General features: G+C 44.5%; 1 long non-coding RNA gene and 1 pseudogene across 3 annotated transcripts in view; both read right to left on the bottom strand.

Moving 5' to 3' along the window:
- Nucleotides 1-8,548, bottom strand: part of LOC110532959 (protein eyes shut homolog) — a 121,212-nt pseudogene extending 112,664 nt beyond the window's left edge. The window contains exons 1-2 of the transcript XR_016483354.1: nucleotides 8,542-8,548; nucleotides 8,126-8,323 (exon numbers count right to left, since the gene is read on the bottom strand). The product of XR_016483354.1 is annotated as a protein eyes shut homolog (transcript). The remainder of the gene's footprint in view (nucleotides 1-8,125; nucleotides 8,324-8,541) is intronic.
- Nucleotides 8,549-17,483: 8,935 nt separating this feature from the next.
- LOC118966727 (uncharacterized) lies at nucleotides 17,484-26,683 on the bottom strand. Of its 2 annotated transcripts, XR_016482387.1 has the most exons (4): nucleotides 26,561-26,683; nucleotides 23,487-23,600; nucleotides 18,480-18,593; nucleotides 17,484-17,597 (listed from the first exon to the last, which is right to left on the bottom strand). It is a non-coding gene; the product is annotated as an uncharacterized LOC118966727 (long non-coding RNA). The 2 variants fall into 2 exon arrangements; XR_016482386.1 differs by lacking the exon at nucleotides 17,484-17,597 and having other exon boundaries at nucleotides 17,813-18,593.
- Between the last annotated feature and the right edge of the window lie 20 nt (nucleotides 26,684-26,703).

Genomic DNA, 26,703 nt, shown 5'->3' with positions numbered 1-26,703 from the left:
CTATCAGTATCGACACATGCCTCAACGATGCACTTAGCGAACACTCGGAAGCCTAAGTTCCATCGCTATTGGGAAGCCGGGCCCTGGACTTTTCAATGATATCACGTGTGGGGGTATCGCCTTGATAATTTATTCTTTCTGGTTCTTTAAAATGGCTACCATCCCCGTTAGCACATTTTATGGTAAGTGTATATTTCTGTAATTAGCATTTTTTGTGAGTTTGATATTCAGATTATTTCTAAAAGGCCAATATCGCAGGAATAGTTTGATGAGTTTTCAGAGCAGTGTGATAATTTTTTCATATTAAATAAGAGCTTGTTTTTTTACCTTTATGTAGTGGACATCAGGATGTTTATAAATGTCCTCTGTAGTGGACATCAGGATGTTATTAAATGTCCTCTGTAGTGGACATCAGGATCTTATTAAATGTCCACTACAGAGGACATCAGGATGTTATTAGATGTCCTCTGTAGTGGACATCAGGATGTTATTAAATGTCCTCTGTAGTGGACATCAGGATGTTATTAGATGTCCTCTGTAGTGGACATCAGGATGTTATTAAATGTCCTCTGTAGTGGACATCAGGATGTTATTAAATGTCCTCTGTAGTGGACATAAGGATGTTATTAAATGTCCTCTGTAGTGGACATCAGGATGTTATTAAATGTCCTCTGTAGTGGACATCAGGATGTTATTAAATGTCCTCTGTAGTGGACATCAGGATCTTATTAAATGTCCACTACAGAGGACATCAGGATGTTATTAGATGTCCTCTGTAGTGGACATCAGGATGTTATTAAATGTCCTCTGTAGTGGACATCAGGATGTTATTAAATGTCCTCTGTAGTGGACATCAGGATCTTATTAAATGTCCACTACAGAGGACATCAGGATGTTATTAGATGTCCTCTGTAGTGGACATCAGGATGTTATTAAATGTCCTCTGTAGTGGACATCAGGATGTTATTAAATGTCCTCTGTAGTGGACATCAGGATGTTATTAAATGTCCTCTGTAGTGGACATCAGGATCTTATTAAATGTCCACTACAGAGGACATCAGGATGTTATTAGATGTCCTCTGTAGTGGACATCAGGATGTTATTAAATGTCCTCTGTAGTGGACATCAGGATGTTATTAAATGTCCTCTGTAGTGGACATCAGGATGTTATTAAATGTCCTCTGTAGTGGACATCAGGATGTTATTAAATATCCACTACAGAGGACATCAGGATGTTATTAGATGTCCTCTGTAGTGGACATCAGGATGTTATTAGATGTCCTCTGTAGTGGACATCAGGATGTTATTAAATGTCCTCTGTAGTGGACATCAGGATGTTATTAAATGTCCTCTGTAGTGGACATCAGGATGTTATTAAATGTCCTCTGTAGTGGACATCAGGATGTTATTAAATGTCCTCTGTAGTGGACATCAGGATGTTATTAAATGTCCTCTGTAGTGGACATCAGGATGTTATTAAATGTCCTCTGTAGTGGACATCAGGATGTTATTAAATGTCCTCTGTAGTGGACATCAGGATGTTATTAAATGTCCTCTGTAGTGGACATCAGGATGTTATTAAATGTCCTCTGTAGTGGACATCAGGATGTTATTAAATGTCCTATGTAGTGGACATCAGGATGTTTATAAATGTCCTCTGTAGTGGACATCAGGATGTTATTAAATGTCCTCTGTAGTGGACATCAGGATGTTATTAAATGTCCTCTGTAGTGGACATCAGGATGTTTATAATGTCCTATGTAGTGGACATCAGGATGTTATTAAATGTCCTCTGTAGTGGACATCAGGATGTTATTAAATGTCCTCTGTAGTGGACATCAGGATGTTATTAAATGTCCTCTGTAGTGGACATCAGGATGTTATTAAATGTCCTCTGTAGTGGACATCAGGATGTTATTAAATGTCCTCTGTAGTGGACATCAGGATGTTATTAAATGTCCTCTGTAGTGGACATCATGATCTTATTAAATGTCCACTACAGAGGACATCAGGATGTTATTAGATGTCCTCTGTAGTGGACATCAGGATGTTATTAAATGTCCTCTGTAGTGGACATCAGGATGTTATTAAATGTCCTCTGTAGTGGACATCAGGATGTTATTAAATGTCCTCTGTAGTGGACATCAGGATGTTATTAAATGTCCACTACAGAGGACATCAGGATGTTATTAGATGTCCTCTGTAGTGGACATCAGGATGTTATTAAATGTCCTCTGTAGTGGACATCAGGATGCTATTAAATGTCCTCTGTAGTGGACATCAGGATGTTATTAAATGTCCTCTGTAGTGGACATCAGGATGTTATTAAATGTCCTCTGTAGTGGACATCAGGATGTTATTAAATGTCCTCTGTAGTGGACATCAGGATGTTATTAAATGTCCTCTGTAGTGGACATCAGGATGTTATTAAATGTCCTCTGTAGTGGACATCAGGATGTTATTAAATGTCCTATGTAGTGGACATCAGGATGTTTATAAATGTCCTCTGTAGTGGACATCAGGATGTTATTAAATGTCCTCTGTAGTGGACATCAGGATGTTTATAATGTCCTATGTAGTGGACATCAGGATGTTTATAAATGTCCTCTGTAGTGGACATCAGGATGTTATTAAATGTCCTCTGTAGTGGACATCAGGATGTTTATAATGTCCTCTGTAGTGGACATCAGGATGTTATTAAATGTCCTCTGTAGTGGACATCAGGATGTTATTAAATGTCCTCTGTAGTGGACATCAGGATCTTATTAAATGTCCTCTGTAGTGGACATCAGGATGTTATTAAATGTCCTCTGTAGTGGACATCAGGATGTTATTAAATGTCCTCTGTAGTGGACATCAGGATCTTATTAAATGTCCACTACAGAGGACATCGGGATGTTATTAAATGTCCTCTGTAGTGGACATCAGGATGTTATTAAATGTCCTCTGTAGTGGACATCAGGATGTTATTAAATGTCCTCTGTAGTGGACATCAGGATGTTATTAAATGTGGGTTAACTGGCCTAGGAACAGTGGGTTAACTGGCCTAGGAACAGTGGGTTAACTGGTCTAGGAACAGTGGGTTAACTGGTCTAGGAACAGTGGGTTAACTGGTCTAGGAACAGTGGGTTAACTGGTCTAGGAACAGAGGGTTAACTGGTCTAGGAACAGTGGGTTAACTGGTCTAGGAACAGTGGGTTAACTGGTCTAGGAACAGTGGGTTAACTGGTCTAGGAACAGTGGGTTAACTGGTCTAGGAACAGAGGGTTAACTGGTCTAGGAACAGTGGGTTAACTGGTCTAGGAACAGTGCCTTGTTCAGGGGCAGAATGACAGACTTTGACCTTGTCAGTTCAGGGATTCGATCTAACAACCTTTCGGTTACTGGCCCAACGCTCTAACCACTAGGCTACCTGCTGGTTACTGGCCAACGCTCTAACCACTAGGCTACCTGCTGGTTACTGGCCCAACTCTCTAACCACTAGGCTACCTGCTGGTTACTGGCCCAACGCTCTAACCACTAGGCTACCTGCTGGTTACTGGCCCAACACTCTAACCACTAGGCTACCTGCTGGTTACTGGCCCAACGCTCTAACCACTAGGCTACCTGCTGGTTACTGACCCAACACTCTAACCACTAGGCTACCTGCTGGTTACTGGCCTAACGCTCTAACCACTAGGCTACCTGCTGGTTACTGGCCCAACACTCTAACCACTAGGCTACCTGCTGGTTACTGGCCCAACACTCTAACCACTAGGCTTTCTGCCAATGTGGTTGATACATTTGGAGAATAAACTTGACCTCCATATCTCGTTTTTGTGTGTTTCTTTATGTACTATACTGTGAAAGAGAGGATTTCAACAGTGTGTGGGCAGAGATCTCAACCGACAGAAAAGAATGCGAGGCCACGTCAACTAATGGAAAACGGATCACAGTTCATAAGGATCACAGTTCATAAAGCTTCTGTCACTCCCAATATTCTACATGTGTTCCCCGGTGTGTTTCAAGTCTCATGAGAGAGCTGCTAGTTACATGTGACATGACGGACATATTGTATCGACGTGTGTGGCAACGCAATAACCTCATATAATACACCTTTTGACCAACCATATGTTGACAATGTTATGAACAAAAGCCAAATATGCTGAAAGCCAAATATCTGTTTTTTCTTTAGAGAAATACCACAGCTTCCATCATGTATCACTTTGTTCATCTATGATCCTTAACCCACACTGGTCATTTGATGTAGGAGTTGCTTCATCATTTCTGTTGGAGATGGAATACGTAGAAGCCTGGATTAATCGCCAGCCAGCCAGAGAAGGAAAAACAACATTCTGCCTTGGGGATTTGACTGTGTGTGTGTGTGTGTGTGTGTGTGTGTGTGTGTGTGTTTGTGTGTGTGGTGAGATTTCTTTGATTGTATTAAGTCTGAAATGTATCATCCATTATTCAAATTAGGACTCAGCATTGATGAATAATTTATGGTCTCTCAGTGGTTAGGTTACAGAACTCAGATGGTCTCTCAGTGGTTAGGTTACAGAACTCAGATGGTCTCTCAGTGGTTAGGTTACAGAACTCAGATGGTCTCTCAGTGGTTAGGTTACAGAACTCAGATGGTCTCTCAGTGGTTAGGTTACAGAACTCAGATGGTCTCTCAGTGGTTAGGTTACAGAACTCAGATAGTCTCTCAGTGGTTCGTTTACAGAACTCAGATGGTCTCTCAGTGTTTAGGTTGCAGAACTCAGATGGTCTCTCAGTGGTTAGGTTACAGAACTCAGATGGTCTCTCAGTGGTTAGGTTACAGAACTCAGATGGTCTCTCAGTGGTTAGGTTACAGAACTTATCAGATGGTCTCTCAGTGGTTAGGTTACAGAACTCATCAGATGGTCTCTCAGTGGTTAGATTACAGAACTCATCAGATGGTCTCTCAGTGGTTAGGTTACAGAACTCATCAGATGGTCTCTCAGTGGTTAGGTTACAGAACTTATCAGATGGTCTCTCAGTGGTTAGGTTACAGAACTCATCAGATGGTCTCTCAGTGGTTAGGTTACAGAACTCATCAGATGGTCTCTCAGTGGTTAGGTTACAGAACTCATCAGATGGTCTCTCAGTGGTTAGGTTACAGAACTCATCAGATGGTCTCTCAGTGGTTAGGTTACAGAACTCATCAGATGGTCTCTCAGTGGTTAGGTTACAGAACTCATCAGATGGTCTCTCAGTGGTTAGGTTACAGAACTTATCAGATGGTCTCTCAGTGGTTAGGTTACAGAACTCATCAGATGGTCTCTCAGTGGTTAGGTTACAGAACTCATCAGATGGTCTCTCAGTGGTTAGGTTACAGAACTCATCAGATGGTCTCTCAGTGGTTAGGTTACAGAACTCATCAGATGGTCTCTCAGTGGTTAGGTTACAGAACTCATCAGATGGTCTCTCAGTGGTTAGGTTACAGAACTGATCAGATGGTCTCTCAGTGGTTAGGCTACATAACTCAGATGGTCTCTCAGTGGTTAGATTACAGAACTCATCAGATGGTCTCTCAGTGGTTAGGTTTGAGAACTCATCAGATGGTCTCTCAGTGGTTAGGTTACAGAACTCATCAGATGGTCTCTCAGTGGTTAGGTTACAGAACTCAGATGGTCTCTCAGTGAATAGGTTACAGAACTCAGATGGTCTCTCAGTGGTTAGGTTACAGAACTCAGATGGTCTCAGTGGTTAGGTTACAGAACTCAGATGGTCTCAGTGGTTAGGTTACAGAACTCATCAGATGGTCTCTCAGTGGTTAGGTTACAGAACTCAGATGGTCTCTCAGTGGTTAGGTTACAGAACTCAGATGGTCTCTCAGTGGTTAGGTTACAGAACTCAGATGGTCTCTCAGTGGTTAGGTTACAGAACTCAGATAGTCTCTCAGTGGTTAGGTTACAGAACTTATCAGATGGTCTCTCAGTGGTCAGGTTACAGAACTCATCAGATGGTCTCTCAGTGGTTAGGTTACAGAACTCATCAGATGGTCTCTCAGTGGTTAGGTTACAGAACTCATCAGATGGTCTCTCAGTGGTTAGGTTACAGAACTCATCAGATGGTCTCTCAGTGGTTAGGTTACAGAACTCATCAGATGGTCTCTCAGTGGTTAGGTTACAGAACTCATCAGATGGTCTCTCAGTGGTTAGGTTACAGAACTCATCAGATGGTCTCTCAGTGGTTAGGTTACAGAACTTATCAGATGGTCTCTCAGTGGTTAGGTTACAGAACTCATCAGATGGTCTCTCAGTGGTTAAGTTACAGAACTCATCAGATGGTCTCTCAGTGGTTAGGTTACAGCACTCATCAGATGGTCTCTCAGTGGTTAGGTTACAGAACTCATCAGATGGTCTCTCAGTGGTTAGGTTACAGAACTCATCAGATGGTCTCTCAGTGGTTAGGTTACAGAACTCAGATGGTCTCTCAGTGGTTAGGTTACAGAACTCATCAGATGGTCTCTCAGTGGTTAGGTTACAGAACTTATCAGATGGTCTCTCAGTGGTTAGGTTACAGAACTCATCAGATGGTCTCTCAGTGGTTAGGTTACAGAACTCATCAGATGGTCTCTCAGTGGTTAGGTTACAGAACTCATCAGATGGTCTCTCAGTGGTTAGGTTACAGAACTGATCAGATGGTCTCTCAGTGGTTAGGCTACAGAACTCAGATGGTCTCTCAGTGGTTAGATTACAGAACTCATCAGATGGTCTCTCAGTGGTTAGGTTAGAGAACTCATCTGATGGTCTCTTAGTGGTTAGGTTACAGAACTCATCAGATGGTCTCTCAGTGGTTAGGTTACAGAACTCATCAGATGGTCTCTCAGTGGTTAGGTTACAGAACTCAGATGGTCTCTCAGTGGTTAGATTACAGAACTCATCAGATGGTCTCTCAGTGGTTAGGTTAGAGAACTCATCTGATGGTCTCTCAGTGGTTAGGTTACAGAACTCATCAGATGGTCTCTCAGTGGTTAGGTTACAGAACTCATCAGATGGTCTCTCAGTGGTTAGGTTACAGAACTCAGATGGTCTCTCAGTGGTTAGGTTACAGAACTCATCAGATGGTCTCTCAGTGGTTAGGTTACAGAACTGAGATGGTCTCTCAGTGGTTAGGTTACAGAACTCAGACGGTCTCTCAGTGGTTAGGTTACAGAACTCAGATGGTCTCTCAGTGGTTAGGTTACATAACTCATCAGATGGTCTCTCAGTGGTTAGGTTACAGAACTCAGATGGTCTCTCAGTGGTTAGGTTACAGAACTCATCAGATGGTCTCTCAGTGGTTAGGTTACAGAACTTATCAGATGGTCTCTCAGTGGTTAGGTTACAGAACTCATCAGACGGTGACCCCTGCAGTGCCCTGGATACTTGCCCTGGTCAAAAGTAGTACACTACATAGGGAATAGGGTACATGTGCCATGGTCAAAAGTAGTGGACCCTACCCTACCCCACAGGGTGCCATTTGGGATGAAGTCATTACCATCAGATGGAATAACTCCAGTCTCATAACGCTCCTTATTAGTCACAGTGGTGGTGACCCACTGGAACAGTACCTGTCAGAAAGCAAGTGAGCTAAAACAACTGTGATGCACAAGGTATGAGTAGGGGTGGGGTGAGAGAGAGGGGGGAGGGGGGAGAGAGAGACAGAGAGGGAGGGAGAGAGAGAGATAAATAGAGAGAGAGAGAGAGAGAGAGCAATAGAGAGAGATAAATAGAGAGAGATAAATAGAGAGAGATAAATAGAGAGAGATAAATAGAGAGAGAGAGCGATCGATAGAGAGAGAGAGCGATCGATAGAGAGAGAGATAAATAGAGAGAGAGAGATAAATAGAGAGAGAGAGCGATCGATAGAGAGAGAGAGCGATCGATAGAGAGAGAGATAAATAGAGAGAGAGAGATAAATAGAGCGAGAGAGAGGGAGAGGGAGTTAAATAGAGAGAGAGGGAGAGACAGATAAATAGAGAGGGCGAGAGAGAGAGATAAACAGAGAGAGAGAGAGTGTGTGGGGGTGTTTTTAGATGTGTTAGCTGGGGCCTATCTCTGAGTGGTTATTAAACGTGTTTGTGACATGTGGGCTGTTGATTCTCGCTATAGGGCTGTAGTGGTGTGTGTCTCACCATCGTAGCAGAAGCCGTGAAGGCAGGGGTTGGAGCTGCACTCGTCCATGTTGATCTCACAGCGGGGGCCTGTGAAGCCACGTCGACAGCGACAGCGGAAACCCAGAGGGAAATGGACCTGATCAGGTTCCTCTACACACTCAGCACCGTTCTCACAGGGGTTGTTGGCCTCACAGGGGAGGAACTCACAGTTCCTACCTATAGTAGGAGGTAGTGGGAGCAGGGCCCAGCAACCAGCAGGGGTGGGGGGAGAGACACACAAAGTCAGACATAGAACTCACAGTTCCTACTTCTAGTATGGACGAGTGAGGAACAAACAGGACGAGTGAGAAACATTTTCAGATGGACATAATTTCTTCCGACATACTGTAGGAACAACAAATAGGCAGATGGAGAGAGAAGATCAGGCAGGTCACCTGTCATACAAGCCACTATTCGACCACTAGGGGCAAAACGACCACTAGGGGCAACAGTGAGCTCTGTTACCTTCAAATAGGCGTTTTGGTTTTGCTAGGGCGTTGTGGATGGGGATGGTTCCAAAGGTTGAATGTTCTAATCTAGTGATAGAAAGTTAGTTTTGATATTTAAGCCAATCCCAAACCTGAACCCGACCTTAACCATTCAGAGTTCATGTCTAATCTTAAGAATCCAGAGTTAATAAAAAAATATATAGATATATTTTGATGTTTGGAACAACTTCTAAATTTGACGTTTTTAGAAATATGGATGAACGTCTAATTCTGACGCGAGACTGTGATAGCTAGTTGGAGAAACAGTGTCAGACAGAGAAGGTAGAGCAGCGGCCAGCAACAAACAGGCAGACAGAGAGAAATAGTGTCAGACAGAGAAGGTAGAGCAGCGGCCAGCAACAAACAGGCAGACAGAGAGAAACAGTGTCAGACAGAGAAGGTAGAGCAGCGGCCAGCAACAAACAGGCAGACAGAGAGAAACAGTGTCAGACAGAGAAGGTAGAGCAGCGGCCAGCAACAAACAGGCAGACAGAGAGAAACAGTGTCAGACAGAGAAGGTAGAGCAGCGGCCAGCAACAAACAGGCAGACAGAGAGAAACAGTGTCAGACAGAGAAGGTAGAGCAGCGGCCAGCAACAAACAGGCAGACAGAGAGAAACAGTGTCAGACAGAGAAGGTAGAGCAGCTGCCAGCAACAAACAGGCAGACAGAGAGAAACAGTGTCAGACAGAGAAGGTAGAGCAGCGGCCAGCAACAAACAGGCAGACAGAGAGAAACAGTGTCAGACAGAGAAGGAAGAGCAGCGACCAGCAACAAACAGGCAGACAGAGAGAAACAGTGTCAGACAGACATAGAAGTTCATTGTTGTACACAATTGCTCCCTGGTGCATAAAATAAAGACATTCTCAAACGTATTTCAGCTCATCTGTGTAATAAAGTATATTTGATCTCAAATCTTTGAATGAAATGAACAATACATAACTGAACAGGGAGTGGGGAATGACTATGAAAAACTGTATGTCCCTGGTTGACACCACTGACAGTCTGCTTTATGATGGTGCCAATATACTGGATAATATGGGGAGCTAATACATTTACTGCTAATTAGTCAATCATTAACATTTCATTTGTACCAATGCTTAGTAACGTCTCAAACTCCCTCAGGTGTGACGACAGATCTCAAATGCTGAAGGTTTCTGATCTTTTGAATACTATATCTGAAATAAAAAACGTAAATAAAAATGGTATAATTACCTATATAATGCAAAAAAATGTACTTTTTTGGAGAATAATGGAAGTATTTCTTAGGAGAAAATATGTAAATGACCTAATAAACGTGTTTTTACTGAAAACTGTAAAAAAAAAAAAAGTGTTTTTATTGTGAAATCCAGTTTAGCACTAAGGATGCATCTCAAATAGCACCCTATTCCTTATGTAGTACACTACTGTTGCTTCCCTATGTAGTAGTACACTATATATGGAATAGGGTTCCATTTGGTATGAACATCTTGGAGTCACTTTCAAAACTCCTTGTTCACAACAATAAAACAGACTATATTGACACAATCATGCACCTCTTCAATCACGTGAATAGTAGCAACACTCTGCTCGGGACTGTTTTCTCAGAGGGAAAGTTTAGTTGTTATCATGTAATCAAGGAAAGTTACATTTTTATCGCGAGAGCAAATTATAGACATTTACAAGAAAACACACACATCACTTCTACAAAGCAGAATAACAAGCCAGAAAACTCCACTCAGGCCTAAAATAATAGCTAGCTGGAAGAACCAGCATGCCAGAAGCTCAGTATCAAAACACGTTTTGATGAAAGCGCACTCTTGGAAAACTATTTAAATAAGAAAACATATGAACAAGGCAAAGTGTTTTCAACAAAGACAGTTAAAAAAACATGACAGAGCCAAGCAATGAACAGTGTGAATAAATGAGAACACGAAAATGGCACCCTATTCCTTATTTAGTGCACTACTTTTGACCAGGGACTATAGGTAGTGCACTAAATAGGTAATATGGTGCCATTTGGGACACAGAGGAGGTTTTGGGGAAGAGCATCATTTTCATGCAAGCTTGACATATCAAAACAAGTAGTCCTACCTCTGATAATTTCTGCAAGATGATTTTTTTTTTTAAAGGCAGGGAAAAGTACATGATTACAAAACTGAAACAGCATGAGGTAAAATATTTAAAGATCTACCATGGCACTGAACTCAGTAGGTCTCAGTTTTCAAACTTGGTGAAAGCATAGAACATGTCATTAGAGGGTTGAAAAATGTGTTGAGCTATCCACAGAGATCCTATAAAATGTGTAATTCTATAGAGCCATCTACCATGACACTGAACTCCGTCTTCAACCCTGGTGAAAGCATAGAACATGTCACGACCGGTACTAGCTACAGTATAGAAAACATATTTTCAAAAGAAACACAGGCTATGTAACCAAGCAGAGGAGTGGGGTCACGGCCAGGGTCAGACATTATCAACGGGTTAACCCTTGTGGGAGTTGGCCCATATGGATAGGGCTAAATGCAATCGTTAGAGAAATATGAAACACATATGCATAAGCATGGTAGCAAATGAAAGGAAACCATTTGGAGATTATGGGAAAATGATTAGACCAAAGTTGAAGACACAACAGTTCACCTGAAACAAGACTGTATCCACACATCACACTGTTGATTTTATGTGCATTTTACATTTACTGTACTTTCCTCCGCATTTGTTGATAACGAAATCTGAAAGTGTCCAGAATAGAATTGGTTGTAATACTGTTGTAATGATGTCGTTATCAAACAGTTTTGCCCACCGGCTTGTGTTCATGCTTCTGATTCTACTGCAGGATCAGGACAGACTGAGAGGTCAGTGACCAGTGATTCATCATAGAACAGTATGCTGAGGAGGCAAAGCTGTGGGCTATCAGTGTTATGCAACCTTAGCCTGGACCCAGATCTCTTTGGGCTGTATAGCCAACTCCGATGGGAGTGTCGACCATAGCATTTGTAGGGCCCAGTTGTGTACAATGACCCCCTCGCCTATATACAACTCCCAATAACATAGCCAGTTTCAGGACCAGACAAGGCAGAGATTGTAGCTGCACACAAGCCCTTAACCAAAAATGCAGTTTTAAGAAAAAACATTTTTAAATAAGGAAGAGATAAGAATAACAAATAATTAAAGAGCAGCAGTAAATAACAATAGCGGGGCTTTATACAGGGGGGTACCAGTACAGAGTCTATGTGGAGGCTATATACAGGGGGTACCAGTACAGAGTCAATGTGGAGGCTATATACAGGGGGTACCAGTACAGAGTCAATGTGGAGGCTATTTACAGGGGGTACCGGTACAGAGTCAATGTGGAGGCTATATACAGGGGGTACCAGTACAGAGTCAATGTGGAGGCTATTTACAGGGGGTACCAGTACAGAGTCAATGTGGAGGCTATATACAGGGGGTACCAGTACAGAGTCAATGTGGAGGCTATATACAGGGGGTACCAGTACAGAGTCAATGTGGAGGCTATTTACAGGGGTACCGGTACAGAGTCAATGTGGAGGCTATATGCACAGGGGGGTACCAGTACAGAGTCAATGTGGAGGCTATTTACAGGGGGTACCAGTACAGAGTCAATGTGGAGGCTATATACAGGGGGTACCAGTACAGAGTCAATGTGGAGGCTATATACAGGGGGTACCAGTACAGAGTCAATGTGGAGGCTATTTACAGGGGTACCGGTACAGAGTCAATGTGGAGGCTATATGCACAGGGGGGTACCAGTACAGAGTCAATGTGGAGGCTATATACAGGGGGTACCAGTACAGAGTCAATGTGGAGGCTATATACAGGGGGGTACCGGTACAGAGTCAATGTGGAGGCTATATACAGGGGGGTACCGGTACAGAGTCAATGTGGAGGCTATATACATGGGGTACCGGTACAGAGTCAATGTGGAGGCTATATACAGGGGTTACCGGTACAGAGTCAATGTGGAGACTATATACAGGGGGTACCGGTACAGAGTCACTGTGGAGGCTATATACAGGGGGTACTGGTACAGAGTCAACTTGGAGGCTATATACAGGGGATACCGGTACAGAGTCAATGTGGAGGCTATATACAGGGGGTACCGGTACAGAGTCAACTTGGAGGCTATATACAGGGGGTACCGGTACAGAGTCAATGTGGAGGCTATATACAGGGGGTACCGGTACAGAGTCAATGTGGAGGCTATATACAGGGGGTACCGGTACAGAGTCAATGTGCGGGAGCACCGATGACGAGGTAATTGAGGTAATATGTGCTTGTACGTTGAGTTATTAAAGTGACTATGCATAGATAATAACAGAGAATAGCAGCAGCGTAGAAGGGGGGAGGGGCAATGCAAATATTCTGGGTAGCCATTTGAATAGCTGTTCAGGAGTCTTATGGCTTGGGGGTAGAAGCTGTTTAGAAATGTCTTGGACCTAGACTTGGAAGCCGTGCAACCGCAACACCAGGCAGCGATGCAACCTGTCAGGACGCACTCAGTGGTCACGTTGATCACGTTGAGGAAGATGTTTTTGTCCTTGAACCATACGGTCAGGTCTCTGACCTTCCTATAGGCTGTCTCATCGCTGTCGGTGATCAGGCTGTTGTGTCATCAGCAAACTTGATGGTGTTGGAGTCATGCCTGGCCGTGCAGTCATGAGTGAACAGGGAGTACAGGAGGAGACCGAGCATGCACCCCTGAGGGGCCCCTGTGTTGAGGATCAGCGTGGTGGATGTGTTGTTACCCTTACCACCTGGTGGCGGCCCGTCGAAGTCCAGGATCCAGTTGCAGAGGGAGGTGTTTAGTCCAAGGGTCTTTAGCTTTGAGGGCACTATGGTGTTGAACGCTGAGCCTGCATTCAACGATTTGTCTGCATTCTCACATAGGTGTTTTAAAAAATCTGTCTATATTTTTCTAACCTTTATTTAACTAGGCAAGTCAGTTAAGAACAAATTCTTATTTACAAAGACGGCCTACCGGGGAACAGTGGGGTTAACTGCCTTGTTCAGGAGCAGAACGACAGCTCGGGGATTCGATCCAGCAAACTGTCGGTTACTGGCCCAACGCTCTAACCACTAGGCTACCTGCCGTGTTCCTTTTGTCCAGGTGTGAAAGGGCAGTGTGGAGTGCCATCGAGATTGCATCATTGGTATGCAAATTGGAGTGGGTCTAGGGTTTCTGGGATAATGGCATTGATGTGAGCCATGACCAGCCTTCCAAAGCATTTCATGGCTACAGACGTGAGTGCTACGGGTCGGTAGTCATTTAGGCAGGTTACCTTAGTGTTCTTGGGCACAGGCACCAAATAAACGTTCCCACTCTGGTGCCGACACCCCACTGAGAGTTCCTGCTCCTTAATCACAGCCACCACACAAATGGTAATCAAAACTGGATTAGGCCAATTTGGATGTCTGTTTGATTTCCATAATAGTAGCAAACTACTCAAGTCAATGTTGCACGCATCAAGTTTTTAATGTCACATGCACAAGTACAAGGAAATGCCTTTCTTGCAAGCTTTTATCCCAACAATGCAGTTAATCGATATCAATGTAGTACGCATCAAGTAAGGTACAACAAAAACACAGGAAATAAGAAGAACATGAGAAAGTAGGTATGCTATATACATGGTCAATTCCAATACCACAGTTACAATTCTAACTAGACAAGTCAGTTAAGAACAAATTCTTATTTACAGTGACGGCCTACACCGGCACTGACGACACTGGGCCAATTGCGCGCCGCCCTATGTGCAGGGATACTGGAGGTAGATATGTACAGTACCAGTCAAAAGTTTGGACACACCTACGTTTTTTGTTTTGTTTGCTATTTCTACATTGTTGAAAAATAGTGAAGACATCAAAACTATGAAATAACACATATGGAATCATATAGTTACCAAAAAAGTGTTAAACAAATATAATTTAGAACAAATATATTTTAGATTTCAGATCCTTCGAAGTAGCCACCCCTTGCCTTGAAGACAGCTTTGCACACTTTCGGCATTCTCTCAACCAGCTTCATGAGGAATGCTTTTCCAATAGTCTTGAAGGAGTTCCCACATATGCTGAGCACTTGTTGGCTGCTTTTCCTTCACTCTGCGGTCCAACTCATCCCAAACCCTCTCAATTGGGTTGAGGTTGGGTGATTGTGGAGGCCAGGTCATCTGATGCAGCACTCCTGCATGCAGCACACAAAGAAACTGCAGTTGGAACCAAAAATCTCAAATTTGGACTCAGACCAAAGAACAGATTTCCACAGGTCTAATGTCCATTGCTCTTTGCTTATTTGAGCTGTTCTTGCCATAATTTGAGCTGTTATTACCAAATAGGGATATCTTCTGTATACCATCCCTACCTTGTCACAACACAACTGACTGGCTCAAATTCCTCAAATACATTTTTAACAAGGCACACCTGTTAATTGAAAGGCATTCTAGGTGACTACCTCATGAAGCTGGTTGAGAGAATGCCAAGCGTGTGCAAAGCTGTCATCAAGGGTGTTTAATTTGAAGAATCTAAAATCTAAAATATATTTTGATTTGTTTAACACTTTTTTGGTTGCTACATGATTCCATATATGTTATTTCATAGTCTTCACTATTATTCTACAATTTAGAAAATAGTCAAAATAAAGAAAAACCCTAGAATGAGTAGATGTGTCCAAACTTTTGACTTGGGGTAACGTGACTGGGCATCAGGATATATGATAAACAGAGTAGCAGCAGCATATATGATGATTGTATGTGAGTGTGCGTGTTATATGTGTGTGAGCAAATTAAATGAGTGTAGTGTCAGTGTGTGTGAGTGAGTGAGTGTGTAGCATGTTATCCACAGGAGACATGGCAATAAAATATTGCCTTTTGTCAAGATTGAAACAGTCTTTTTCCATACACACACAACTGTTGCTATGGCACCACCACCTACACTACATGGCCAGAGGTAAGTAGACAGCCCGTCAAATGAGTGGATTCAGCTATTTCAGCCACACGCGTTGCTGACAGGTGTATAGAATCGAGCACACAGCCATGCAATCTCTATAGACAAACATTGGCAGTAGAATGGCCTTTTCTGAAGAGCTGCTTGACTTTCAACGTGGCACCATTATAGGATGCGTCTTTTCAAACAAGTCAGTTCGTCAATTTCTGCCCTGCTAGAGCTGTCCCTGGCAACTGCAAGTGCTGTTATTGTGAAGTGGAAACGTCTATGAGCAACAACGGCTCAGCCACAAAGTGGAAACATTTAGGAGCAACAACGGCTCAGCCGTCAAGTGGAAACATCTAGGAGCAACAACGGCTCGGCCGTGAAGTGGAAACATCTAGTAGCAACAACGGCTCGGCCGTGAAGTGGAAACATCTAGGAGCAACAACGGCTCGGCCGTGAAGTGGAAACATCTAGGAGCAACAACGGCTCAGCCATGAAGTGGAAACATCTAGGAGCAACAACGGCTCAGCCGTGAAGTAGAAACATCTAGGAGCAACAACGGCTCAGCCATGAAGTGGAAACATCTAGGAGCAACAACGGCTCAGCCATGAAGTGGAAACATCTAGGAGCAACAACGGCTCAGCCGTGAAGTGGAAACATCTAGGAGCAACAACGGCTCGGTCGTGAAGTGGAAACATCTAGGAGCAACAACGGCTCAGCCATGAAGTGGAAACATCTAGGAGCAACAATGGCTCAGCCGTGAAGTAGAAACATCTAGGAGCAACAACGGCTCAGCCGTGAAGTGGAAACATCTAGGAGCAACAACGGCTCAGCCGTGAAGTGGAAACATCTAGGAGCAACAACGGCTCAGCCGTGAAGTGGACGTCCTGGATCTGAACCTTCAAAATGAGCTTCAGGAAGTCAACTGCTGTTGGGGTAAGTTTCTCAAAAACAAGTGAAATTCTAAAAAAAAATGTATCTGTAACCTTCTATAACATGTAATTTACATCAAAAAGAAATAGTGAAATTATCCTTTAAACATTGCTGTGGACATAGAACATCCAATGTTGTTGCTTTTCTATTAAAATGTGTGATTTTGAGACCAAACAAAACAGAATTTGGTGAAAACTTCAACAGATTTTATAGGGCACTAGTTGTCTAAGGCTATACAGCACTAAGACAGACAACATTAGTGGGGACCAAGGCTATACAGCACAACACATTAGTGGGGACCAAGGCTATACAGCACTAAGACACAGCACATTAGTGGGGACCAAGGCTATACAGAACTAAGACACAACACATTAGTGGGGACCAAGGCTATACAGCACTAAGACACAACACATTAGTGGGGACCAAGGCTATACAGAACTAAGACACAACACATTAGTGGGGACCAAGGCTATACAGCACTAAGACACAACACATTAGTGGGGACCAAGGCTATACAGCACTAAGACACAACACATTAGTAAAGACCAAGGCTATACAGCACTAAGACACAACACTTTAGTGGGGACCAAGGCAAATAGATATACCATCTGGAGGATTAGCAATGGGTTTCATCTTTGTCGAGCATCGCCACAACCAGAGAATGAAGCCTTACTAATGTTGCTGAAGACTGCAGCAGAATGAGTTCAGGCAGGTGAGAGAGGGACGCTCAGGGAGGTTAATTAACTTTGGTGATCGTCCCCATTCCCTCAGTGTGCATTACCTTTCAAATGGAGACACATGCACACAGTGACACGCATGCAGGAATACACACACACACACACACACACACACACACACACACACACACACACACACACACACACACACACACACACACACACACACACACACACACACACACACACACACACACACACACACACACACACACACACACACACACACACACCCACACACCCTCTCAGTGTTCATTACCTTTGAATGGAGCCACACACTGACAGTGGTAATTGCCAGGCTGGTCAATGCAAGTGGCTCCGTTCTTGCAGGGAGAAGAGGCACACTCGTCAATGTCGAACTCACACCCAGCGCCTTTGATACAAACAACAACATAAACAAATAAATAAGTCATGTTTTTAGGGGTCAGTGAGACTAGTAGCAGGCCTACGTCCCAAATGGCACCCTATTCCATATATAGTGCACTACTTTGACCAGAGGCATATGGGTCGAAAAGCAGTGCACTATGAAGGGATCAAGGTGCCATTTGGGATGCAAACCAGGACAGTTAATAATCTCTTCGGGTTGGACACAGGAAACAGGATCTAATGAGCCCATGGAGCAGTAACTAACTGTGTATCTTCTGTCTTCACTCCTCATCAGTTAGTCAGAGAACACAACAATGGGATCCATCCCAAATGGTATCCTATTCCTTATACGGCGCACTACCAGGGTCCAGCACTATGTAGGGAACAGGGTGCCGTTTGGGACGCTGTCGACGTGTGATGTGCTTTGTCCAGACTACAGGCATGTAAACATCCCTTTACTCACTCTTCTCCCCTGGGGTTGGCAGATCTATTTCATTAAGGTGTTTCACCCATAGGAATCTATTTCCATTGTTCCACCGCTGCCTAGCAACACTAGAGTTCAAAACATAGGTACACTGGCAACCACAGTCTAAGCAGCACGTTGTTGAAGAGGTACACTGGAAAACAATCAAACTCCACAGACATCTTCGTCTGTAGATGATACCGCCCACGGACACAAACTTCTGTGTGAAGGATTTTCTTGGTGAAAACTGGAAGCATCTACCAGTGAGGCTATGGTAGAGCATGAATATGGCTATGCAGATTAGAGTGAATAGAGCCTACTATAGTTTGCTAAGATAAAGCTACAGGATTCATATTCAGTAGGTTATATTGTCAATGCTTGTTTAGTTCAGTATGCATTACAATTCAGTAAGTTAGATACACTGACCAGTAAAGCCGGGTAGACAGACACATTCATAGCCATTGGCCAGGTCCAAACACGTGCTATTGTGTCTGCAAGGCCCTGACAGACACTCATCAATGTTGATTTCACAGTAGTCACCTGTAGGGAAAGACAAAATGAAAGAGGAAGGAACAGTTTCATGAAAACTCCCATTCCTACCAATTATAAACCAAGTGTTAAAAAGAATCCCCTTTTCAAGTGAAATCTTAAACTCCTCCGAGCTATCCACCTTCTGAACTAAAAATAAAAGAGAGAAACTCAGTTCAAGATGGGTTACTAAAATATGGATCCCTCGATTTGCATATATTCATCTAGTTAACTCAGACAATTTCCTAACAATTCAGATTGAAATGAACTGAGAAATAATAGAGAGACCTCTCGTCTGACATTAGATAAATTATCCCTTATGTTTTCAATATGACCTTACATGACCCAGCACGGTCCCAAATGGCACCCTATTCCCTTATAGTGCACTACTTTTGACCAGAGCAGTGATAAGCTAACCGGGGCTCTGGTCAAACGTAATGCACTATAAGGGAATAGGGTGCCATTTGGGACACAACCCAGTGTATTGAACATAATGAACATTGACATAGTTATAATGGTTGTACACCTCTCGTACAGGACAGCATCAATTTACATGCATATAGGAATATTAGCATAGCTAATTACACAGTGGATTGCTATAGGCTGTCAAGTTATGTTGCTTTAATTTACTTTGCTTGACTTCACTTCGTAAAACAGACCTCAACAAAGGTGTCGGAGGTGTTTCTGTTATTGAACTGCTACGTGATCACAACTGGTGTCAGAGGTGTTTCTGTTATTGAACTGCTACGTGATCACAACTGGTGTCAGAGGTGTTTCTGTTATTGAACTGCTACGTGATCACAACTGGGGTCAGTGGTGTTTCTGTTATTGAACTGCTATGTGATCACAACTGGTGCCAGTGGTGTTTCTGTTATTGAACTGCTACGTGATCACAACTGGTGCCAGTGGTGTTTCTGTTATTGAACTGCTACGTGATCACAACTGGTGTTGTGTTTCCACAATAAGTTGGGTGAATTTTGGCCCATCCCTCCTGACAGAGCTGGTGTAACTAAGTCAGGTGTGTAGGCCTCCTTGCACGGCACACGCAGCACATTTGTTCTGCCCACAAATCTTCGATAGGATTGAAGTCAGAGCTTTGTGATGGCCACTCCAATACCTTGACTTTGTTGTCCTGAAGATATTTTGCCACAACTTTGGAAGTATGCTTGGGGTCATTGTCCATTTGGAAGACCCATTTGTGACCAAGCTTTAACTTCCTGACTGATGTCTTGAGTTGCTTCAATATATCCACATAATATTCCTGCCTTATGATGCCATCTATTTTCTGAAGTGCACCAGCCCTCCAGCAGCAAAGCACACCCACAACATGATGCTGCCATCCCCATGCTTCACGTTTGGGATGGTGTTCTTCAGCTTGCAAGCCTCCCACTTGTTCCCCCAAACATAACGATGGTCATTATGGCCAAACAGTTCTATTTTTGTTTCATCAGACCAGAGGACATTTTTCTCCAAAAAGTACGAGCTTTGTCCCCATGTGCAGTTGCAAACCGTAGTATGGCTTTTTTATGGCGGTTTTAGAGCAGTGGCTTCTTCCTTGCTGAAAGGCCTTTCAGGTTATGTTGAGGGCTCGTTTTATTGTGGACATAGATACTTTTGTACCTGTTTCCTACAGCATCTTCACAAGGTCCTTTGCTGTTGTTCTGGGATTGATTTGGCCTTTTCGCAGCAAAGTACATTCATATCTAGGAGACAGAATGTGTCTCATTCCTTAGTGGTATGACGGATGCGTGGTCCCATGGTACTCACATACTTGTGTACTATTGTTTGTACAGATGAACGTGGTACCTTCAGGTGTTTGGAAATTGCTCCCAAGGATGAACCAGACTTGTGGAGGTCTACAATCTTTTCTGAGGTCTTGGCTGATTTCTTTTGATTTCCCCATGATGTCAAGCATAGAGGCACTGAGTTTGAAGGTAGGCCTTGAAATACATCCACAGGTACACCTCTAACTGACTCAAATTATGTCAATTAGCCTATCAGAAGCTTCTAAAACCATGACATTTTCTGGAATTTTCCAAGCTGTTTGAAAGGCACAGTCAACTTAGTGTATGTAAACTTCTGACTCTCTGGAATTGTGATACATTGAATTATAAGTGAAATAATCTGTCTGTAAACAATTGTTGGAAAAATTACTTGTGTCAAGCACAAAGTAGATGTCCTAACTGACTTGCCAAAACTATAGTTTGTTAACAAGAAATTTGTGGTTGAAAACCGAGTTTTAATGACTCCAACCTAAGTGTATGTAAACTTCCGACTTCAACTGTACATAGTGCATTACAGCAAATACAGCCTCCCAAACTTACAGGAGGGTACAGTGGTTCCTCCTTTAAAAGTTGCGAACTTGCCCCGCGGGACTTAGAGGTACCCAGCGACACAGCTTCATGGCTCCAGACACGGCTTCATGGCTCCAGACCCAGCTTCATGGCTCCAGACCCGGCTTCATGGCTCCAGACCCGGCTTCATGGCTCCAGACCCGGCTTCATGGCTCCAGACACGGCTTCATGGCTCCAGACCAGGCTTCATTGCTCCAGACCCGGCTTCATTGCTCCAGACCCGGCTTCATTGCTCCAGACCCGGCTTCATTGCTCCAGACACGGCTGCATGGCTCCAGACACGGCTTCATGGCTCCAGACCAGGCTTCATGGCTCCAGACCAGGCTTCATGGCTCCAGACCCGGCTTCATGGCTCCAGACCCGGCTTCATGGCTCCAGACCCGGCTTCATGGCTCCAGACCCGGCTTCATTGCTCCAGACACGGCTTCATTGCTCCAGACACGGCTTCATGGCTCCAGACACGGCTTCATGGCTCCAGACCCGGCTTCATGGCTCCAGACCCGGCTTCATGGCTCCAGACCCGGCTTCATGGCTCCAGACCCGGCTTCATGGCTCCAGACACGGCTTCATGGCTCCAGACCCGGCTTCATTGCTCCAGACCCGGCTTCATTGCTCCAGACCCGGCTTCATTGCTCCAGACCCGGCTTCATTGCTCCAGACACGGCTGCATGGCTCCAGACACGGCTTCATTGCTCCAGACACGGCTTCATGGCTCCAGACACGGCTTCATGGCTCCAGACCCGGCTTCATGGCTCCAGACCCGGCTTCATGGCTCCAGACCCGGCTTCATGGCTCCAGACCCGGCTTCATGGCTCCAGACACGGCTTCATGGCTCCAGACCAGGCTTCATTGCTCCAGACCCGGCTTCATTGCTCCAGACCCGGCTTCATTGCTCCAGACCCGGCTTCATTGCTCCAGACACGGCTGCATGGCTCCAGACACGGCTTCATGGCTCCAGACCAGGCTTCATGGCTCCAGACCAGGCTTCATGGCTCCAGACCCGGCTTCATGGCTCCAGACCCGGCTTCATGGCTCCAGACCCGGCTTCATGGCTCCAGACCCGGCTTCATTGCTCCAGACACGGCTTCATTGCTCCAGACACGGCTTCATGGCTCCAGACACGGCTTCATGGCTCCAGACCCGGCTTCATGGCTCCAGACCCGGCTTCATGGCTCCAGACACGGCTTCATTGCTCCAGACACGGCTTCATTGCTCCAGACACGGCTTCATGGCTCCAGACACGGCTTCATGGCTCCAGACACGGCTTCATGGCTCCAGACACGGCTTCATTGCTCCAGACACGGCTTCATGGCTCCAGACACGGCTTCATGGCTCCAGACACGGCTTCATGGCTCCAGACACGGCTTCATTGCTCCAGACACGGCTTCATTGCTCCAGACACGGCTTCATGGCTCCAGACACGGCTTCATGGCTCCAGACATGGCTTCATGGCTCCAGACACGGCTTCATGGCTCCAGACACGGCTTCATTGCTCCAGACCCGGCTTCATTGCTCCAGACACTACTTCATGGCTCCAGACACGGCTTCATGGTTCCAGACCCGGCTTCATTGCTCCAGACCCGGCTTCATTGCTCCAGACACGGCTTCATTGCACTCATTTTGCATTTGGGTCCCAAGGTTTTTATATGACCAATCATATCGAGTGGTTCCAATAATGATTTTTGACGCGCCCTGACCTTAGAGAGCCTTGTTTATTCTCTATTTGGTTAGGTCAGGGTGTGACTTGGGTGGGCAAATCTATGTTTCTATTTCTTTGTTGGCCTAGTATAGTTCCCTATCAGAGGCAGCTGTTTATCGTTGTCTCTGATTGGGGATCATACTTAGGCAGCCACCTTAGATTGTGGGATCTTGATTTTGTATAGTTGCTGTGTAGCCTGCAGAACTTTACGTTTGTTTTGGATTTTGTTGTTTTTCGGTGTTCATTTTTAATAAAGTAAGATGTTCGCCTACCACGCTGCACCTTGGTCTCCTCATTCTAACGAACGTAACAACGCGAGCCACCTTTGCCTTGTGTCGTTCTTCAAAAAAGATGGCTGACAAAACGTTACGGTGGAACCAGATGCAAGTTGTTATAACGTCATAACGAGTCAAGCAAAAAATGTACAATTGAGAGGAATATGTTAACGTAGAGACAAATGTTTGTGCATATTTTGTTGTCATAAAGTATCTCTCCAGGAACAGGGTTGGAGTTAAAACCTACAGGAGGGTATCTCTCCAGGAACAGGGTTGGAGAGCCCTGTTCTATATCTTACATCTTAGAAACATACTTTAAGGTAAGGCATTTAAAATGATTTAAGGGGTTTAAGTATTAATGATGACATTTTGGTCCAAGGTCTATTTGTGCTGCCTTGTCAACTCCTACAGTCAACGTCCTGTGATGTCACATATATGTTTGTCATGACAACAACCATAAGGGTTACAGTACAAATGTATGTGTGTGTGTGTGTGTGTGTGTGTGTGTGTGTGTGTGTGTGTGTGTGTGTGTGTGTGTGTGTGTGTGTGTGTGTGTGTGTGTGGTGTGTGTGTGTACCTGTGACTCCGATTGGGCATAAGCAGCTGAATGCGTTGAGCTCATCAGAGCAGGAAGCTCCGTTGTGGCAGGGCTGGCTCAGACACTCGTTTACCTCCACTTCACAGTTATTACCTGGAAAAACAGGAGAGGTTCACTGCATGAAGGTCCACACATGCATAGTCTTCATACAGACACACACTCTGCACACACACAGACACACACTGCACAAACACTGCACGCACACATACACAGAAGCATCTGCCAGATTTTGAAACATAAATAATAGGCCCCCTTTAATCAAATAACATTCCTTAATGATGTGAGGAAGAGAGGAAGAGGAATGGAGAGAGAAAGGGAGGAGAGGTAGGGGGAAATGGAAGGGGAGAGAGGACGGGAGGAGAGGTAGAGGGAAATGGAAGGGGGGAGAGGAGGGGGGGGGCTTCTGACTGTAGATAAATGGGTGTTATAGGACATGTGCCGTGTCAAAGAAGTGTGTTATGGAGCTGAATGATACTGAAAGAGGAACTGAATGCTACTGAGAGACTGAATGCTACTGCGAGACTGAATGCTACTGAGAGATGAGAAACTGAATGCTACTGAGAGATGAGAAACTGAATGATACTGAGAGACTGAATGCTACTGAGAGAAGAGGAACTGAATGCTACTGAGAGAAGAAACTGAATGCTACTGAGGAACTGAATGCTACTGAGAGACTGAATGCTACTGAGAGACTGAATGCTACTGAGAGACTGAATGCTACTGAGAGACTGAATGCTACTGAGAGACTGAATACTACTGAGAGACTGAATACTACTGAGAGAAGAGGAACTGAATGCTACTGAGAGACTGAATGCTACTGAGAGAAGAGGAACTGAATGCTACTGAGAGACTGAATGCTACTGAGAGACTGAATACCACTGAGAGAAGAGGAACTGAATGCTACTGAGAGAAGAGGAACGGAATGCTACTGGGAGACTGAATGCTACTGAGAGACTGAATACCACTGAGAGAAGAGGAACTGAATGCTACTGAGAGACTGAATACTACTGAGAGAAGAGGAACTGAATGCTACTGAGAGACTGAATGCTACTGAGAGAAGAGGAACTGAATGCTACTGAGAGAAGAGGAACGGAATGCTACTGGGAGACTGAATGCTACTGAGAGACTGAATGCTACTGAGAGAAGATGACCTGAATGCTACTGAGAGAAGAGGAACTGCATGCTACTGAGAGAAGAGGAATTGCATGCTACTGAGAGAAGAGGAACTGAATGCTACTGAGAGAAGAGGAACTGAATGCTACTGAGAGAAGAGGAACTGAATGCTACTGAGAGACTGAATGCTACTGAGAGAAGAGGAACTGAATGCTACTGAGAGACTGAATGCTACTGAGAGAAGAGGAACTGCATGCTACTGAGAGAAGAGAAACTGAATGCTACTAAGAGACTGAATGCTACTGAGAGACTGAATGCTACTGAGAGAAGAGGAACTGAATGCTACTGAGAGAAGAGGAACGGAATGCTACTGGGAGACTGAATGCTACTGAGAGACTGAATGCTACTGAGAGAAGATGACCTGAATGCTACTAGAGAAGAGGAACTGCATGCTACTGAGAGAAGAGGAATTGCATGCTACTGAGAGAAGAGGAACTGAATGCTACTGAGAGAAGAGGAACTGAATGCTACTGAGAGAAGAGGAACTGAATGCTACTGAGAGACGGAATGCTACTGAGAGAAGAGGAACTGAATGCTACTGAGAGACTGAATGCTACTGAGAGAAGAGGACCTGCATGCTATTGAGAGAAGAGGAACTGAATGGTACTAAGAGGAACTGAATGCTACTGAGAAAAGAGGAACTGCATGCTACTAAGAGGAACTGAATGCTACTGAGAGAAGAGGAACTGCATGCTACTGAGAGAAGAGGAACTGCATGCTACTGAGAGAAGAGGAACTGAATGCTACTGAGAGACTGCATACTACTGAGAGACTGCATGCTACTGAGAGAAGAGGAACTGAATGCTACTGAGAGACTGCATGCTACTGAGAGACTGCATGCTACTGAGAGACTGCATGCTACTGAGAGAAGAGGAACTGAATGCTACTGAGAGACTGAATGCTACTGAGAGACTGCATGCTACTGAGAGACTGCATGCTACTGAGAGACTGCATGCTACTGAGAGACTGCATGCTACTGAGAGACTGCATGCTACTGAGAGACTGCATGCTACTGAGAGAAGAGGACCTGAATGCTACTGAGAGAAGAGGAACTGCATGCTACTGAGAGACTGCATGCTACTGAGAGACTGCATGCTACTGAGAGACTGCATGCTACTGAGAGAAGAGGAACTGCATGCTACTGAGAGAAGAGGACCTGAATGCTACTGAGAGAAGAGGACCTGAATGCTACTGAGAGAAGAGGACCTGAATGCTACTGAGAGAAGAGGACCTGCATGCTACTGAGAGAAGAGGACCTGCATGCTACTGAGAGAAGAGGACCTGAATGCTACTGAGAGAAGAGGACCTGAATGCTACTGAGAGAAGAGGACCTGAATGCCACTGAGAGAAGAGGACCTGCATGCTACTGAGAGAAGAGGACCTGAATGCTACTGAGAGAAGAGGACCTGAATGCTACTGAGAGAAGAGGACCTGAATGCTACTGAGAGAAGAGGACCTGCATGCTACTGAGAGAAGAGGACCTGAATGCTACTGAGAGAAGTGGACCTGAATGCTACTGAGAGAAGAGGACCTGAATGCTACTGAGAGAAGAGGACCTGCATGCTACTGAGAGAAGAGGACCTGCATGCTACTGAGAGAAGAGGACCTGAATGCTACTGAGAGAAGAGGACCTGAATGCTACTGAGAGAAAAGGACCTGAATGCTACTGAGAGACTGAATGCTACTGAGAGACTGCATGCTACTGAGAGAAGTGTGTAATGGAACTGCCGTATGACAAGTGGAAGGTAAATAAGTGTTTAACAATACCAACCTACATAGGGAGGCTTGAGGTCTTTGACACCAAAAGACAAACAGTCGATAGAATTACGAGCAAAGGGGAAATTGCCCCGACATCCCCTGTTGACAACGTAGCTACTCACCAATGAATCCAGGTGCACAGAAACAATTGTAGCCGTTGACGGTGTCTTTGCAAATACTCAGAACACCGCACGGCTTCTCTTCACAGTCATCTATGTTCACGTCGCAGAATTGTCCCGTTAAACCTGAAGGAAGAAGAGACGAA

The sequence above is a fragment of the Oncorhynchus mykiss genome, chromosome 1, assembly GCF_057628025.1.
Source record: "Oncorhynchus mykiss isolate SJ-2025 chromosome 1, ASM5762802v1, whole genome shotgun sequence".
Classification (NCBI taxonomy): domain Eukaryota; kingdom Metazoa; phylum Chordata; class Actinopteri; order Salmoniformes; family Salmonidae; genus Oncorhynchus; species Oncorhynchus mykiss.
The sequence above is the reverse complement of the archived record's forward strand: the minus strand, read 5'-3'. Positions and strand labels throughout refer to the sequence as shown.